The sequence below is a fragment of the Echinops telfairi genome, unplaced genomic scaffold, assembly GCF_000313985.2.
Source record: "Echinops telfairi isolate 266 unplaced genomic scaffold, ASM31398v2 ScPeMD7_4;HRSCAF=17, whole genome shotgun sequence".
NCBI classification, from domain to species: Eukaryota; Metazoa; Chordata; class Mammalia; order Afrosoricida; family Tenrecidae; genus Echinops; species Echinops telfairi.
Window position 1 is genome coordinate 40,243,800 of NW_022103900.1, and position 7,993 is coordinate 40,251,792.

At 37.0% G+C, this 7,993-nt stretch overlaps 1 protein-coding gene and 1 pseudogene across 2 annotated transcripts in view; one reads left to right on the forward strand and one right to left on the reverse strand.

Moving 5' to 3' along the window:
* Positions 1-7,993, reverse strand: part of WDR33 (WD repeat domain 33) — a 139,568-nt gene that overhangs the window by 102,132 nt on the left and 29,443 nt on the right. The window lies entirely within an intron of this gene.
* Positions 2,690-3,126, forward strand: LOC105978203 (annotated as a pseudogene).

Below are 7,993 nucleotides of genomic sequence, written 5' to 3' on the forward strand. Positions count from 1 at the left end.
TTCTCAAAACATTTTCTCTCCATTTAAACCCCCGACATTAGGTCCTCATTTTTCCCCTCCCTCCCCGCTCCCCCTGGTCTGCCTTTTTAAAGAGGTTGCTGTATAGCAACAGAAAGACTTATGGGACCTATGAAGAAACCATCTCCTAAAATTCACTTTCATTGTTATAATAGGAAGAAAGTGAGACTTATTTATACAGAGGTATGCATAACATAAACAAATTACATTAAAATGAATTATGAGTGCTATTTACACTTCAGTTGGGGGCATAATTATGTCTTTATTTTGACCACTCAATTATAATCAGTTTTATTTACTTCACATCAAAGTGATGTGAAGGGGCTTGGTGCATAATTACTTAATATTACCCCTTTAGCCATTATCTTTGTAACTCACACCAAATAACTAGGTAGGATTATGCAAATATGCTTATAGTCCACAAAGGAGATTGAAAAGCTTTTGAATAATTTAAGGTAACACCCTTGTGTGTAACATCATGCAAATGAGGTATATGCAACCCTAATAATAGAACACTACTCAGTTTTGTGTTCTTTCTAGGCTTAAAATAAACCACCTCAGAAGGGGAAAAGAGGAGGTGCCTTACTAGTGTGTAGAGAGAGAGTCAGAGTAGAGCACATCTTTTGAACCAGTCCTTTTTCCTTCCTAAGTCCAGGAGTTGTGATACCAGAGATGGCAAAGAACCAGCAGAAAAAAACAACAACAACAAAAAGAAACAGCAGAAAAGTTAAGGCAGCAAACCGGGCAGGAGACATTTTATCTAAATTATGGGCTCCAGTTGCTTACAAACAGGGACCCAAATGCAGACTCTGGAAGCAGTGGAGATGTTACTGTGAAAACGATTAAATGAAGTAAAAAGGACAAGGACTATCAAACAACTCTCACTAACTTTCTGACCACATTCCTAGGAATAATCCAGATGATCCAGAACATTCCACATGTGGACTTATTACAACTGACAAAACATGAATGTCATCCAACTTCATCATCAGGAGTAATTTATATACAAAAATATATCTGTATGTTTACATGTAATGTTTCCAAGTCCCAAACACACACAAAAAATAGCATTTATAAAGATACTGGTAATAAATGGCAACAACATTGAAAAATTTTTCATATTAAAAAAAGAGAGGTAATCAACTTATGCCAAATCTGACACTGTCAACAGAGTTGCCTTAGTTGATATCATTTATTTACATAAGTTCAATTTTCCAGTTTACTGTTCAAAACAATGCCAAATACCGAACTACAATGTAGACCCGACATATCATGATTTTACTCAGCATTTTGTATTATAAAAATCAGTTGCTAATATAAAGCCACATTGTTCAGGTTGCACTGCTCATACCTCAAACCGCATATCTAGCAAAAGCAGTAGTACCACTGAAAATTCTAAAAAAAAAAGTAAGAAAGAGAGGCTCTACACATGGATGCTAAAGATGAGGATCATCAAGGCCTAAACTGAAAAAAACTCACTGCTATGGAGTCAATGCTGACTCATAGCAACCTTACAGGACAGGGTAGAACGCCCCCGTCGGTTTCCAGAACTCCTTATGGGAATGGAAAGCCCTTTCTTTCTCCTGAAGGGCAGCTGGAGGTTTTGAACTGCTGACCTTGCAGACCATAGCCCACTGTAACCATTCTACTACTAGGGCTACGATATAGGGGAAGAATCAGCAAAATGGCTTATATAGATAGAAAAAAGGACTGTCTCATTGGCTATTTGATAATCATAAAGAATAGAATTTTGAAAACAGTTAACTATGGGAGCAATTGACATAAAATTGACAATTTTAACAAAGAGGAAGTAAGAGCCAATTCACAAAATGGAGAATCGAAGATCAAACCCACAAGTTGATCCCTGAGTTTACTGATGATTCAAACAAAATCATAATGGACTTTTTGAAAACCTGAAGAAACATAAAAAAGATTACCACTGAGTATGTTAAAACCAGCAAGGGCTTGTAAGGCCGTCAAGCACATGTATTGACACAGTTGATATAATTACGGGGTCAAACATGAAAACAAATGTGCGGATAGCACAGGGCCAGGTGGTGTTTTATACATGGGGCACGATGAGTCGTACCAACACATGAGTTTGTAACAGCAACATACATGTAACTAGAGAAGCAAGAAGTATTAACGCAGATGTAGCTGAAAAATTCAAGGATGAGCAGAATAAGATAATACAAGATAATATATCTGTAATTATTTCCGACTTTCAAAGACTAATAGTTTGTACTTTGTTTTTTTAATAGTGTTCAACTTAGAACAGGCTTACTACACAATCTTTCAAATGGAACACCACTGTAATTTGGGAAGTACCCCCTTAACAACATTCTCTGGCTGAAGACAGAAAAATACTTCAATATATAAGACTGAAAAATCCCTAGATCAGCGGTTCTCAACCTGTGGGTTGCGACCCCTTTGGGGGTCAAACGACCCTTTCACAGCGGTCACTCGATTAATAACAGTAGCAAAATTAATGTTACGAAGTAACTGTAATAATTTTATGGTGAGGGGTCACTACAACATGAGGAACTGTATTAAAGGGCCGTGGCATACGGAAGGTTGAGAACTACTTCCTTAGGATAGAAAGACTCATCGTTGAAAAATAATTAAATCGCTTTTCCCTTTTGGCGCCATCGTTGAAGGAGCCGAGGCCAAAATGAAGTTCAACCCCTTTGTGACTCTGGACCGAGCAAAAACCGGAAAAGCCATTTCAATGCACCTTCCCACGTTCGCAAGAAGATTAAATCTTCCCCTCTTTCCAAGGAACGGAGACAGAAATAAAATGCTCGGTCCATACCTATCCGCAAAGATGATGAAGTTCAGGTTGTGCGAGGACACTACAAAAGTCAGCCAAATGGCAAAGTGGTCCAGATTTACAGGAAGAAATACGTCATCAACACTGAGCAGGCGCAGCGAGATAAAGCTAACGGCACAACTGTCCATGTGGGCCTTCACCCCAGCAAGATGGTCATTACGAGGTTAAAACTAGACAAAGACCGCAAACAGATCCTGGAACGGAAAACCAAATCTTGCCACGTAGGAAAGGAAAAGGGTAAATACAAGGAGGAATCACTTAAGACGATCCAAGAGTAAAATATCTTGTACATAACTTCCATTAAAACCAGCACATTTGAACCCCCACCCCCCCCAAAAAGAAAGATCATTAAATCATTTAGGCTTTATTCTTTAAAAGGACCTAAAAACAAAAGAAAAACCAAGAAGTTTATCTTTCATTAAAATTACTGCTGTGATTTCTACACACTACAAATCTACTTCAAATAGACTAACAGAAAATCACAACTTAAATTAGAGGTCAGCTTTATAGACAAACATACACTTTCAGTAGTTTTAAAGACAAAAACTCATCTGAAACATTGAATTCATACCTTGGTCTTTCTATACAAAAGCATTCACAAGCAATCAGCACAAATCTATCCAATATCTACTTTGCACACACTTCGTACTTCACACATACTTTTAAGTTCATAAAGATGACTTTTGAATGTTTTAAAAAGTGGTGCCTGACACCCATCCATGTTTTTAGCAAATTCAAGTCGTACTGAAAACACAAACATTTGTAGCACACAAGTCTTCACGACATAGACAAGCCACTCAACTTCTCTGCATCTATTTTCCCAACCTGTAATATGAGATTACTGTAGACAATCTCCCCAAACTCCATCATTTTCAAATACATTATTATGCATGAAATCTTATTACTTTCATCAATCTGTGGAACAAACCAAAATATTCAAACTTAGTTCTCCAATTTTCTTGTGTGTACAGGAGTTCACAATATTAGAAAATACTTTGTTATGCTATATGGTGGGACTTCAAAACATTCATGGGAAAATTCCATTAGCGTTTAATTCCATTTCTTTATGATCTTTTTGAAGTTCTCTTATATAATTCTTCTTGTCCCAACTGCTCACAAAATTACTTTTATTCATAGTCTTAGTTATGTGATGTAGTAAAGACGGGGCTTTCTACTCTCTTAAAGAGTTAGTGTCTTGGAAACTCACAGGGGCAGTTCTACCGTGTCCCATAGGGTTGCTATAAGTCAGCATCAATTCCATGGCAATGAGTTTAGTTAAGTGATGTTAACAAACATAGTAACAGTTGAGGATAAAAGAGTACATAGAAAAAAGGGTCACAAAATGTAACATTTTAGAATACTGTTACACAACGGCCAACCTCAAACATTGGAAGTGATTGGAAGATAATGAATTCATGAAAGAGGTATGACTTAAGCTAAAGATTAATGTAAGACAATGAACAAGCACCATCAAAATCACCAATGTAGTTATTTGTAGTTATTATTCATGAATACAAACTTAGGAAATTGTCAAAACACTTAAATTTCCAGAGAATTTCTCAGAGGCATAAGGAGATGCAATTCATTTCAGAATTAATGAGTGAGAACACTACCTACACTTTGTCAGGCAAAAGATATCTATGCTTTCATGAGACAATTTGTCAGTACAAAAAAGTTTTTTAAAAATGGCAATGTGAGAGTCAACTGCTGTATTGAGAATTTTTGTGTTCCAGACACTACAGCTTATAGGGATTTGGTACAAAAGAACCATGATGTTCTCACCAGAAGAACATTTCACGTACATAGAAAAACAAGCTTTGGATGTCTTCCAGAAACCAATAACCACTATTGGCAATCATAGTCATCCACCATTCATCTAGGTCATATAATTAACTATGAAGATTATCAAGTATGCACTAAAATGAAGGCATGCTAATGTATGTAAATTAAGTGAAGGACACTCATATCAAATGGATTCTTTTTCTCCCAATAAACTCTCTTTGCTAGAAAAACATCAACTTGAGAGAAAGGAAGTAGAGGAGAGAGTGAAAATGGGTCAGGTAGAACTGGTGAACTTTGATCTAAACCAGGAAAACTGATGCAATTACAACAAAGATAATGAACTCCAGAGGTGGGTTCATTATCAGACCCTTTAATGGGAATCAATGGATAATGCCCCTAAGCACCCCCATTTTCTCAACACTGTGCCAAACTACTTTTGTTGTTGTTGTTAAGGGCTATCAAGTCAGTTCTGACTCAGAGAGACCACTGCACAGTCCTGTGCCATCCTCACAATTGCTCCTATGGTTGAGCCTATTGATACAAGTCCTGCGTCAATCCATCTCCTTGAGGGCCTTCCTCTTTCTCTGTCATTTCACTTTACCAAACATAATGTTCTTCAGGGACTGGTCTCTCCCGACAACATGTCCAAAGTGCGTAAGATCAAGTCTTACTATCCTTGCCACTAAGGAACACTTTGGTCTTACTTCTTCCAATAAAGACCAGTTTTTTCTTCTGGCAGTACATGGTACTTTCAATAGTCATCTCCGGCACCACAACTGAAATGCATTGATTCTTCGACGGTATTCCTTATTCAGTGTCCAACTTGCACATGTATCTGATTCCATTGAGAATACCATGGCTTGGATCAGGCCCACAAAAGTCTTCAAAGTACCATCCTTGCTCTGCAATACTCTAAGAGGTCTTGTGCAGATTTACCTAATGCACTGCCTCTTTTGAACTCCTGACAGCTGCAACCATGAACATTGAGTGTGGATGCAAGCAAGCCAAAATTCTTAACAACCTTTTCTCCATTTATCATACTGTTACCTACTGGTGCAGTTGTAAGTATTTTGATCTTCCTTACATTCAGTTGTAATCCATAACAAAGGCTACAATCCTTGATCTTCATCAACTGCAAGTGCTTCAGAAAGTCCTCCTCATTTCAGCAAGTAAGGTTGTGTCATCTGCATATCACAGGGTGTTAATAAGCCTTCCTTCCTTCTTGATGCCACATTCTTATTCATATAATCCAGCTTCTCTGATGATCTGTTCAGCATATAGATTGAACAAGTATGGTGAGAGGATATAACCCTGACACATATCTTTCCTAGTTTTAAACCATGCAGCATACCCTTGTTCTGTTCACACAACTGCCTCTTGATCCATGTACAAATAACAAATGAGTACAATGAAGTGTTCTGGAATTCCCATTCTTCTCCAGGTTCTATACAGTTTATTATGGTCCACACAGTCTTATGCATTTGCATAGTCAAAGAAACACAAGTAAACACCTTTCTTGTATTCTCTGCTTTCAGCCAACATCCATCTGACATCAGGAGTGATATCCCTTGTTCCACATCCTGGTCTAAATCCAGTCTGAACTTCTGGCAGTTCCCTGTCAATGTACTGCTGCAAGATGATCTTAAGCCAAATTTTACTTGTGACAGTAAAAAAGATACCATTCAATAGTTTGAGCATTCAGTTGGGTCACCTTTCTTGGAAATGGGCACAGACAATCTGAATAGGCACAAATCTTCAAGTCAGTTGGCCAGATAGCTGTCTTCCAAATTTTTTGGCATAGACAAGTGAATGCTTCAAGTGCTTTTTCAGCTTGCTGAAACATTTCAATTGGTATTCCATGAATTCCTTGAGTCTCACTTTAGCTGAGCCAGACCTTTAGACAGCAAAAAGAAATCAAGGAAAGAGAAGTGCACAAAGAAGAAGCGAAGCTTTTGCTATTTGCAAACAAGATGATTTATATAAAGAACTCCAAAAACTCCACAAAAAGACTGTTGGAAACAATTCAGGAATTTAGTAAGGTAACATAAGATACAAGGTTAACAAGCAGAAATCAATAGGATCCAGCATAAAGGGCTGGAATTAATCAATGTACACCAAAGATAGCTCTGAAAAAGTTATTTTTAAAATGTGTGTATCAAAAGATGAAATACCTAGGAATAAATCTAACCAACAAAACAACAGACTTGTACAAAGGAACTAAATGTTTTTGCTTTAACAATCTGTGCATAGCCTACAACTGAATCCCCTTTCTATTTATGTGCTGATTTTCTTTTGGTATTCTTTTTTTTTTTCCAAAAGTGGTTGTTGTCTTTTATATCCCTACCTGAAATCATAGGATTCTTTTTTTTTTTTAATCATCATATTGGGGGCTCGTACAATTCTTACCACAATCCACACATACATCCATTGTGTCAAGCACATTTGTACATTTGTTGCCATCATCATCCTCAAAATATTTGCTTTCTACTTGAGCCTTTAATATCGGCTCCTTTGATATTCTATTATTCACAAATTTATCTGCGATACTTAGTTAATTTTTGAGAAAATTAACTAAGATGTTACCATAAATTTGGTGATTCAAACATTAAAAATTAATAAAAACTAAAAAGTAGGGGAGAGAACTACACATTACTACATGAAACAAAAAGAGAAAACACAAATGGAAGATTATCACGTGTTCATGGATAGGAAGACATTATTTTGAAAATGTCGATACACCATAAAGCAATCTACAAATACAACACAATCCAAATCTAAATCCCAAAATGATTATTTAATGAAATAGAAACAATAGTAATTACCTTCATCTGGAAGGAGAAGAGGCCCAGGATAGCCTGATCTCAAAACCTTTTACATAGGCACAGTAGTCAAAATAGCCTGGTACTGGAACAATGATATAGAGACACAGACCAGTAAAACAGGATAGAAAACCCAAAATAAAAGCATCTGATTTTAAGATACTCCAGACAAATGACTTTTGACAAAGGCTCAAAACACATTACATGGGAAAGGGACACCCTCTTCAACAAATGGTGCTGGAAAAATTGGATCTCCATCTGCAGAAAAATGAAAATGGACCCATACCTCTCGCCCCACAAACAAAAAGGAACTCAAGATGGATTAGGTCTAAACATAAGCCTCAAGCTATCAAGATCATTAACTAGAAAACTGGGACAAATTTAATGGCCCTACTACAGGGCGTACACGGACTATTGAATACAATAAAGGAAGAACACACTGGAAGACAAAGTAGATGACTAGAACCTATTAAAAATAAAACACTGTGGACCAGGTAATATGGAAGGGACCAGATCAAATGCAGGGATGCACATGGTAGACAAC